The sequence below is a fragment of the Macaca mulatta genome, chromosome 4 (genome assembly GCF_049350105.2).
Source record: "Macaca mulatta isolate MMU2019108-1 chromosome 4, T2T-MMU8v2.0, whole genome shotgun sequence".
Lineage (NCBI taxonomy): Eukaryota > Metazoa > Chordata > Mammalia > Primates > Cercopithecidae > Macaca > Macaca mulatta.
The window spans coordinates 174727178-174738948 of NC_133409.1; the positions used below are offsets into that span (position 1 = coordinate 174727178).

At 41.5% G+C, this 11771-nt stretch overlaps 1 long non-coding RNA gene across 1 annotated transcript in view; it reads right to left on the bottom strand.

The window, feature by feature from the left end:
- LOC106997788 (uncharacterized) overlaps positions 1-11761 on the bottom strand; it is a 216338-nt gene extending 204577 nt beyond the window's left edge. The window contains exons 1-2 of the long non-coding RNA XR_013417075.1: positions 11134-11761; positions 9282-9350 (exon numbers count right to left, since the gene is read on the bottom strand). This is a non-coding gene — a long non-coding RNA (uncharacterized LOC106997788). The remainder of the gene's footprint in view (positions 1-9281; positions 9351-11133) is intronic.
- Between the last annotated feature and the right edge of the window lie 10 nt (positions 11762-11771).

The following is an 11771-nucleotide window of genomic DNA, read 5'->3' on the forward strand; positions in this document are numbered from 1 at the left end:
TCGACATCCTAACATCACAATTAAAAGAACTAGAGAAGCAGGAGCAAACAAATTCAAAAGCTAGCAGAAGGCAAGAAATAACTAAGATCAGAGCAGAACTGAAGGAGATAGAGACACAAAAACCCCTTCAAAAAATCAACGAATCCAGGAGCTGGTATTTTGAAAAGATCAACAAAATTGATAGACCACTAGCAAGACTAATACAGAAGAAAAGAGAGAAGAAGTAAATAGATGCAATAAAAAATGATAAAGGGGATATCACCACCAATCCCACAGAAATACAAACTACCATCAGAGAATACTATAAACACCTCTATGCAAATATACTACAAAATCTAGAAGAAATGGATAAAGTCCTGGACACATACACCCTCCCAAGACTAAACCAGGAAGAAATTGAATCTCTGAATAGACCAATAACAGGCTCTGAAATTGAGGCAATAATTAATAGCCTATCAACCAAAAAAATTCCAGGACCAGATGGATTCACACCCGAATTCTACCAGAGGTACAAAGAGAAGCTGGTACCACCCCTTCTGAAACTATTCCAATCAATAGAAAAAGAGGGAATCCTCCCTAACTCATTTTATGAGGCCAGCATCATCCTGATACCAAAGCCTGGCAGAGATACGACAAAAAAAAGAGAATTTTGGACTAATATCCCTGATGAACATCAAAGCGAAAATCCTCAGTAAAACACTGGCAAACCAAATTCAGCAGCACATCAAAAAGTTTATCCACCAAGATCAAGTTAGATTCATCCCTGGGATGCAAGACTGGTTCAACATACGCAAATCAATAAACGAAATCCATCACATAAACAGAACCAGAGACAAAAACCATATGATTATCTCAATAGATGCAGAAAAGGCCTTTGACAAAATTCAGCAGCCCTTCATGCTAAAAACTCTCAATAAACTAGGTATTGATGGAACGTATCTCAAAATAATAAGAGCTATTTATGACAAACCCACAGCCAATATTATACTGAATGGGCAAAAACTAGAAGTATTCCCTTTGAAAACTGGCACAAGACCAGGATGCCCTCTCTCACCACTCCTATTCAACATAGTGTTGGAAGTTCTGGCCAAGCCAATCAGACAAGAAATAAAGGGTATTCAATTAGGAAAAGAGGAAGTCAAATTGTCCCTGTTTGCAGATGACATGATTGTACATTTAGAAAACCCAATCGTCTCAGCCCAAAATCTCCTTAAGCTGATAAGCAACTTCACCAAAGTCTCAGGATACAAAATCAATGGCAAAAATCACAAGCATTCTTATACACCAATAACAGACTAACAGAGAGCCAAATCATGAGTGAACTCCTATTCACAAATACTTAGGAATCCAACAAGGGATATGAAGGACCTCTTCAAGGAGAACTACAAATCACTGCTCAATGAAATAAAAGAGGACACAAACAAATGGAAGAACATTCCATGCTCATGGATAGGAAGAATCAATATCGTGAAAATGGCCATACTGCCCAAGGTAATTTACAGATTCAATGCCATCCCCATCAAGCTACCACTGACTTTCTTCACAGAATTGGAAAAAACTACTTTAAAGTTCACATGGAACCAAAAAAAGAGCCCGCATTGCCAAGACAATCCCATTCAAAAAGAACAAAGCTGGAGGCATCATGCTATCTGACTTCAAACTATACTACAAGGCTACCACAACCAAAACAGCATGGTGTTGGTACCAAAACAGAGATACAGACCAATGGAACAGAACAGAGGCCTCAGAAATAACACCACACATCTACAACCATCTGATCTTTGACAAACCTCACAAAAACAAGCAATGGGGAAAGGATTCCCTATTTAATAAGTGGTGCTGGGAAAACTGGCTAGCCATATGTAGAAAGCTGAAACTGGATCCCTTCCTTACACCTCACGCAAAAATTAATTCAAGATACATTAAAGACTTAAATGTTAGACATAAAAACCATAAAAATTCTAGAAGAAAATCTAGGCAATATCGTTCAGGACATAGGCATGTGCATGGGCTTCATGACTAAAACACCAAAAGCAATGGCAACAAAAGCCAAAATAGACAAATGGGATCTAATTAAACTAAAGAGCTTCTGCACAGCAAAAGAAACTACCACATCAGAGTGAACAGGCAACCTACAGAATGGGAGAAATTTTTTGCAATCTACCCATCTGACAAAGGGCTAATATCCAGAACCTACAACGAACTCAAACAACTTTACAAGAAAAAAATCAAACAACTCCATCAAAAAGTGGGCAAAGGATATGAACAGACACTTTTCAAAAGAAGACATTTATGTAGCCAACAGACACTTGAAAAAATGCTCATCATCACTCACCATCGCCATCAGAGAAATGCAAATCAAAACCACAATGAGATACCATCTCACACCAGTTAGAATGGCTATCATTAACAAGTCAGGAAACAACAGGTGCTGGAGAAGATGCGGAGAAACAGGAACACTTTTACCCTGTTGGTGGGAGTATAAATTAGTTCAACCATTGTGGAAGACAGTGTGGTGATTCCTCAAGGATCTAGAACCAGAAATACCATTTGACCCAGCCATCCCATTACTGGGTATATACCCAAAGGATTATAAATCACGCTACTATAAAGACATATGCACACATATGTTTACTGCATCACTATTCACAATAGCAAAGACCTGAAACCAATCCAAATGTCCATCAGTGATAGACTGGATTAAGAAAATGTGGCATATATACACCATGGAATACTATGCAGCCATAATAAAGGATGAGTTCATGTCCTTTGTAGGGACATGGATGAAGCTGGAAACTATCATTCTCAGCAAACTATTGCAAGGACAGAAAACTAAACACCACATGTTCTCCCTCATAGGTGGGAATTGAACAATGAGAACACTTGGACACAGGGAGGGGAACATCACACACTGGGGCCTGTCGTGGGGTGGGAGGATGGGGGAGGGATAGCATTAGGAGAAATACCTAATGTAAATGACGAGTTAATGGGTGCAGCAAACCAACATGGCACATGTATACTTACGTAACAAACCTGCGTATTGTGCACATGTACCCTAGAACTTAAAGTATAATTTTAAACAAAAAGGAGATTATCCTGGATTATCTGAGTGAGCCCAGTATAATCACAAGGATCTTTAAAATGTATAAGAGGAGGTGAAAAAGTCAGTACACACTGAAGCCATGTGAGAAAGACTCAAACAGCTTTGCTGGCTTTGAAAATGGAAGGGGACAACAAGCCAAGGAATGGGGACAACCTCTAGAAGATGGAGAAAGCAAGAATATGAACTCTCCCCTAGAGCCCTTAGAAAATGATATAGGAGTTAAGGTATCACTTAGGCAGACAGTAAGGGTATGGGAGTCCTCGGTAAGGCTTTTCTTTTTAATGAAAAGCAGCCCCAAATCATTTTCTAACAAAGAACAGCCTGTAAAGTTGAGCCATAGACAGAATAGACAAGCAAGCTGAGAGCTTCCATGGGTGAATGCCATCAGGAACTAGGGACTAGTGACATGTTCAAGATGGCGGCTCCATCTACCCTTCTCTGCCAGCCTTGTGTACAGTAAGGAGCAGACAAGATGGCACTGGCCAAGGGGAGAGTTCATTTGCATAATAAGATTAGGGTGGGGCAACCAGCCTTCCCCTTGTGCTATGTAAACATCATACCTGATTGAACCAATCTGTGAGCCCTACATAAATCAGACACCACCTCCTCAAGCCGGACTATAAAATCTGGCACAGCCGGACTATAAAATCTGGCACATTCACTGCCAGTTGGTCCTTTGTGCTCGGAAGAACCCTCTCTATAGATAAGAGAGCTGTTTTTCGTTCTCTTTTCTTCTGCCTACTAAGCCTCCACCCCTAAACTCTTTGTGAGTGTCTGTGTCCTAAATTTTCCTGGTGTGAGACTACAGTCCCCGGGTATATATCCCAGACAACTTAGCTGCTTCAAGAGGAATGCAGCACTGTTGACCATTTGATTGTATCCCAGTGAGGCTCATTATGTTTGTATGTAATATATGGATGTATGTATTTAGTACAGATGGGGTCTCTCTATGTTACTCAGGCTGGTCTCAAACTCTTGTCCTCAAGCTATCCTCCCACCTCAGCCTCCCAAAGCTCTAGGATTATAGGCATGAGCCACTGTACCCAGCTAAGACCCACTTTGAAATTCTGTCCTATAGAATTGTAAAATAAAAAAACTGTGCTGTTTTCAAGCCACTAAGCTTGTGGTAATTTGTTATAGCAGCAATAGAAAGCTAATACAGTTACTTATATGCACAAGATGGACCAAAGTGTACTAATACAAGTTAAACATCCCTAATATTTTCAGAAATCTGAAATCTGAATTGCTCCAAAATCCAAACCTTTCGAGCACTGACATAATATCACAAGTGGGAAATTCCACACATAAGTACTTAACACAAACTTTGTTTCATGTACAAAGTTATTAAAAATATTGTTTAAAATTACCTTCAGGCTATGTGTACAAGGTATTTATAAGGCATAAATGAATTTTGCATTTAGACTTGGGCCCAAGCCTCAAGATATCTTATTATGTATATGTAAATATTTCAAAATTCAAAAAAAAATCTAAAATCTGTGAAACACTTCTGGTCCCACACATTTCATATAAGGGATACTCAAACTCTAGAACGGATGGGAAAAAAGAAATAGTGATAACAAATAATGAGACTTTTATTGACAGGAAAAGAAAGGAGGAAGGAAAATATTGCCTTGTGAAAGAAACCAAGTTCACACTTAGGATGACTACAGGGTTATATCACTGCATCCAATGTCTAACAAGCAGTCTGAAAAAGGAGAATAAAGCATAGGTGAGTAGTTAATTACACAGATATAAACTTGGGAACAAGTCTGTAATCTTAAATTAAATTGATTTCCTAAAGAGGAGTTTATACAAAAGATCAGGAAAACAGACTGAAACATGAACATTTTGAGGACAGGACAAGGAACAGTGAGGTAGGAGAGCCAGTCAGTGCAGTAGTACAGAAGTCAAGAAAGAACGAAGTTGCAAAATGCAGCTGGTTCTCAAAAGTTCTAATTGCAGCCATAAAGAACAGGCCTAATAAATGTTTATTTAGGTTGAACAATTAGTGTCATAAACCCTTCAAGACTTCACAGTAGAGGAGTGGGGGAAGTTAAACGCTTATCTTATGTAAAAACAGGCCATAGCAGTTCCCACCCACTCGCTCCTATGCTCCTACTTCCCTGCGTCCCTGCCAGCCATCTTTATTTTTACTCCACACCCACCTGGCCACAGAATTTAGCCTTCTTTAAATTCATCTGAAATAATGCACCTATGCTGGGGAATTAACAAACAATGCAGATTTACTGAAGCTTTTTAAGAATATGAAGTGTTGGAATTATAAATCACAGCCTCCATAAAACAACTTAAAGACTCCAGTTAGATACAGAACCTATAGTCTCCCAAAAGCTCCCTTCTCAGCCAAACCACACTGGTGATTCTCTTTATTCTCTATTCTCTCTCTCTTTTGTTCTTTCTTTCCTTTTTTTTTTTTTTTTTTTTTTTTGAGACAGGGTCTCACTCTGTCACCCAGGCTGGAGTGCAGTGGTGTGATCTGGGATCACTGCAACCGCCACCTCCCAAGCTCGAAGGATCCTCCCACCTCAGTCTCCTGAGTAGCTGGGACTACGGGCATGCACCACCATACTCAGCTAATTTTTGTTTTGTTTGTTTGTTTGTTTGTTTTCTAGAGGCAGGGTTTTGCCATGTTACCCAGACTGGTCTTGAACTCCTGGACTCAAGAGATCTGCCTGCCTTGACCTTCCAAAGTGCTGGGATTACAGGCAATGTGAGCCAGTGCGCTCAGCCTGGATTTTCTCTAGCATTTTAAATTCCATCACCTCCAAATGGTGAACAAGAATTAAAGTGCTCTAAAATTCCATTGTCCCGAGTGGTAGATAGTAGTCATATGTGCTACTGAGCACTTGAAATGTGGCTGGACCAAACCAAAATGTGCTGGAAGTGTGAAATACACACTGGATTTCCAAGATTTTGTATAAAAAAAGGATGTTAAGGTATCTCATTAACAACTTTTTATATTGATTGCATGTTGAAATGATAATATTTTGGTTAGACTGAGTTAAATAAATATATTATTAAAATTAATTTCACCTTTTGTTTTGTTTTGTGAGACAGAGACTCAGTCTGTTGCCCAGGTTGTCTCAGCTCACTGCAACCTCTGCCTTGCTGGTTCAAGCCATTCTCCTGCCTCAGCCTCCTGAGCAGCTGGGATTACAGGTATCCGCCACCACACCCTGCTAATTTTTTTAATTTTTAGTAGAGATGAGGTTTCACCATGTTGGCCAGGCTGGTCTTGAACTCCTGACCTCAAGTGATCCACCTGCCTTGGCCTTCCAAAGTGCTGGGATTAGAGGCATAAGCCACCATACCCGGCCTCATTTCACCTTTTTAATGTAGCTAGCAGAAAATTTAAAGTAGCCTCCAAGGCTTATATTATATTCCTATTAGACAGCACTGTTCTGGAAGTAAAAAGGACTTCATGTTAATAAGACTAACCCTCCATGGAAGGCAGTTTAAGAATAATCTTCTAAGAAGCTAATCAAATTGCTTCTTACAAAAAGAAAACAAAACACAGAAACTTTGACCCAAAAGCGATTTAAAAGCCAGGTGTTAAACGAGCAAAATATTTCTACATCTCATTACGTATGCTACCTCTTTATGAAGAATTTTGCCCCATGCAAATTATCAGTACTAGGAAAGAAGAGGAGTCAGGGCTGGTGTCCAGGTGGCCCAGTTCTGTGAACCTCTATCCATTTAGGAGACAGCAGAGAAAAGCTGCTAGCCCTGGAAGTCAAGCAACCTACAGGGGAACTGAATCTATAACCATAGCCTCATTAGCACAGCCTATAGCTCCCATTGCATCCTGTAGTTAATTCCCTTATCATTAACACAAATCACACTGTAATTACTTGTGTAATTAATTATCTCCACCACACAAGGCTGTGAGCTTTGTGAGGGCAGGGATCCATGTGTCTTGTCATCCACATATCTACAATACACAGTAGCATGCAGAATAAGTGCTCAATAAGTATTTGTTAAATGGATATTTAATGAAAATCAAATAAACTAGTTTTTCTGCTCAGTGCATCTGGAACCATATATCTATCAATGAACTTCCTAGTTTGAAAATGCTATATAACCTATTCCTTATGGAAGAGCTAGAAAAGTAACAACTGATGACTATATATAAATGGATGATTCCAATGATAGTAGATGATATTAATAAGAATATTAATAGCTAACTTTTACTGTTTGTCAAATAATAGGTGTTGTACTAACCATTTAACCATCTTTAAACATCTTTCACTTACTCATCACCACAATTTACCACGTAGATACTACTGTCATTCCCATTTCACAGATGGGGAGATTGAGACTTAGAGAATTTAAGCAATTTGTACAAAGACACTCTAAGAGTAAGGGGTGGTGCAAGGATTTAAATTTAATCTGACACTAAAACCTGAGGCTTAACTATGCAAGATGATTCTTCACAGACACATGACTAAGTAACACCAATTGACACGAATGACATTGTTGATCACTCCTTCCTCCTTTAAACAGTGTCTTCAGCTGGCTTTTAGAAGACTGTACATTCCTGGACCCATCCTATGTCAATAGCTGCTTCTTCTAAGTCTCTACCGTTGGTTTCTCTTTCTCTCTTCCACAAATCACAGGACTTGATTATCTAGGACATCCTAAAATACATAAAAAACACGTCCCAAAAATTGCCCCTGGGAAATGGAAGGCAGGCGTTTATCCACAGCTGCCCATTCCCCATTGGTGGATCATTGCCTGGGGGTGTTAATTCCACCAAACTTTCCAAGGGCCAGGGGTGTGTGTGTGTGTGTGTGTGTGTGTGTGTGTGTGTATCATGAGTGATGGCATCTCAACCCTATCTGAGCACTGTTCCTGAACAGGAGACTTGCTGATGTTCACAAAACAATGTCACCGTTCTATCAGGCCAATTGCCTCCAGTTGACACAATATACGGTAGGAGCAGTGGAATCCCATGGTCATGTGTCATTGTCACACTTCTTTTACCATAAAGTGTATCCTTCAATTGGAGGCAATACTTCAGAAAATCATGTGTTTGGGCTGCGTGTGGTGGCTCACGCCTGTAATTGCACCATTTTAGGAGGCTGAGGTGGGCAGATCACTTGAGGTCAGGAGTTCACAACCAGCCTGGCCACCATGGTGAAACTGTGTCTCTACCAAAAATACAAAAAAATTAGCCAGGTGTGGTGGCGGGCGCTTGTAATTCCAGCTACTCGGGAGGCTGAGGCAGGAGAATGCCTTGAACCTGGGAGGCAGAGGTTGCAGTGAACTAAGATTGCACCACTGCACTCCAGCCTGGGCAACAGAGTGAGCCTCTGTGTCAAGGAAGGAAGGAAGGAAGGAAGGGAGGGAGGGAGGGAAGGAGGGAACGAGGGAGGAAGGGAAGGAGGGAGGGGAAGAGAGAGAGAGAGAAAGAAAGAGAGAGAGAAAAGAGAAAAGAAAGAGGGAGCGAGAAAGGGAGGGAGGGAGGAAGAAAGAAAGAAAGTCAGTCAATCATGTGTTTGTAACTCTATTAGATAATGGCATTGGCAGAAGCACCGTGAACAAGACCAGTCATATCAAGAGAAGTGTCAGTTCCGTAAGTACAAACCACGACTCTCTCCAGGAAGGAAGGACTTTTGTGTAATCAGTCGAGCAACTGTCTGCTCTCCTTATGGAATTTACCATCAATCTTTGCTGCTGATGGGCTAGACATCCAAAGAGGCAGTAGTCATATCAGCTTTAGTAACAAAGAGCCTTAATTGTTAGGTCATGCACATGTCCTCCCCTTAATATCATTAAGAAAGTCCTTGTTGTCTTCTGACTGCAAAGAAACCCACTTCCAGAGTTCTGAGGAGCTGCATTCTAGACTTTCTTCTTACATCAAATTTCTTAGCTTGGTTTCCCTCAAAACCTGAGACAACTACTTATGTGGGGACAGGTAATTTGGGATGTGATCCTAGTGAGAAACAATGAGAGAACAGAAGGGAGAATATAGACACAATACAAGAATGCGTTATTGAAGTTGCTGTTGTGAGAAACCGGAATTCAATTTCACTAGGACTTTTTGAAAAACACACAGAATGGCCTACAAAACTATCTTGCTCAAGCGTAAGAAGCAGGAGAATTTATCCATCAGCGACTGTCACCCCTTGGTTGAAGGGCCCCAGATGTGTTGACTTACCAGCACTTCAAAACTGTGCAGGGCAGGAGCTGAGAGAGCTACTGCTGGAATCTGTGAAGTCCGAAGAACCTCAGGGAAGAAAGCAAAGAGGCCTGGTAAATGTGGGAGAGGAGAAGCTGTCAGGGAGAAGAATGTGGAAGACTGCATGAAACTGCCCCCCCACAACCAAGTCAGAAATGAGAGGTGATGCTCAGAAGATGTGAGTCACGACACCAAAGGTTTCTGACACGACAGGATTATTAATTTCTTAAAAATTTAAAACCAATTCCTAGGGCCAGGCACGGTGGCTCACACCTATAATCCCAGCACTTTGGGAGGCCGAGCGGGTGGATGACTTGAGGTCAGGAGTTTGAGACCAGCCTGGCCAATATGGTGAAACCCCATCTCTACTAAAAATACAAAAATGAGCTGGGCATGGTGACAGGCGCCTATAATCCCAGCTACTTGGGAGGCTGAGACAGGAGAATCACTTGAACCCAGAAGGCAGAGGTTGCAGTGAGCTGAGATGCTCCACTGCACTCCAGCCTGAGCAACAGAGTGAGCCTCTGCCTCAATCAATCAATCAATCAATCAGTAAAAAACCAATTCATAGCTGCAAGCCTTTTTTTTTTTTTACCACATGGTTATCGGAGGAGTAAATGAGAAGTATCATAAGAGAGTCGATATTTATTAAACACCTACTCTGTAATAAGTATTACTCCAGATAGTCTCTCGTACATTTCACATTTGACATGTAAAAGTATTTCACTGACATGGTAGTCAGAGAAGAGCCAGGTGACATTTGAGCAGTGACTGGAAAACAATGAGGACGCAAGCTCTGTGGACATCTGAGAGGGCAGTGTTCCATGCAGAAGGAACAACAGCTACAAAGCACTGACGCTTGCTGTGCTTGGAGACAATTAGAAAAGCTCCGCAGTGTACCTTGAATGTGACCCCTCAAGAACAAGTTCAGTCTTAAAAGTCAGAATAAGAATTTTGAACTTTAATGCGCTGGTAAGCCACTAAAAGGTTCTGCACAGAGGAGTGGCATATTCAAGTTCTAACGGGATCACTCTAGCTGCTGAAGGCAACTATGTAGAGAAATAAAGGGAATGTAGAAAGCTATGCTCACAGCTACAGCAGTGGTCCAGGCATGAGCAGATGGTACCTTGTACCACCTCTTGGACCTTAAGTTGTTTTATACTGCCATTTACTTTCTCATGGAAACCCCTAATTTCTTCAGGACAGGAAGCTCATACGCATAGTTTATGAATATGACCTATACATATGCCCATTTAATAGAGGCTTGATAAATAACCATCATATAAATGGCTAACAGTAGTACTAAATCCACATTATACAGTGACGATATGGCATCACCGAAAGATTTTGTCATTTACTATCTCTTGAGGAAATTTAAGTTCTCTAAGCCTCAATTTCAACATTCCTAAATGTTGCTACCACCAGCCTAACAAGGTTGGCAAGTATTAAATGAAAATGTCTACCCAGACCTTTTTTTCTCACCACCAAAGTAGGTGCCTTGTTTTATTACAAACTCTCAATCCCAATACAAGACACAAACGTTACCCTTTCTGAAGAGTGCCTATAAAATTTTAAAAGTTGTACATAACTGACTGGATTCTAACATATATATTAATCCAATTTATCCCTTTCTGGTATCCAAGGCATGCTTTCAAAAATTGTCCATCTTCGTTACAGTAATATTTTCCTTAAGTGTTCTCTGAAAACGGCTCATCCCCAAACCGTCTTGGATTTTACATTATTACATCTCAGTAGTGACAGATGTGGCCCTAAATGCGGGGAAAACGTTTACAGAAATTTTGATGGCTGGTCCTCAAGCTTTGAGATTTACCTTCCAAGAATTAAGCAGCACTATCAAAACAATGCTGGCAACATTTTTATGAGGTTGCAAGGACCACAGTTGCTGCAGCTACAGGATGAGTAAGAACGTCAGAAGCAACACAAGCTTTACTTCGGCCCATCTTCACCGGAGAAGCCCCTATGAATCCGGCAAAAACATAAAAACAGGTACTGTGACTTTGCCGTATCTCATTTACATCAAGTAGCAAGAATAAGGAAGTCAAGGATTTTGAAATCTGGCTCCAACATTCTCCACTTGGTCGCGTTCTCAAATCTCAGCCCAGGGCCGCTGACGTAAAGTCGCCACTCGTGGGCACCACGGGCTCGGGGGTAGCCGGCAGCTGAAATCCGGGGGACTTCAGAGGCTTGGAGGCCAGGAGCAGGCAGAGCGCCGATGGGATAACGAGATTCTCCAGCAGATCGGCGCTCACCGCCCTACTCCATTTCAGCGGGTAGAGGTAAGAGCTGAAAGGTGACCCTCGCACCGCCGGGCCACCTTGGCAGTGCCTGCCTTGCGTCTCTACCCGATAGAGCCTGCGCGGGAGGTAAAGCACGCACGCCGGCGGCGGCCACAGGTCCGTCGGGAGGCGGGGCCACGCGTCTGCGCACGCGCGCAGGGACACATAGGCG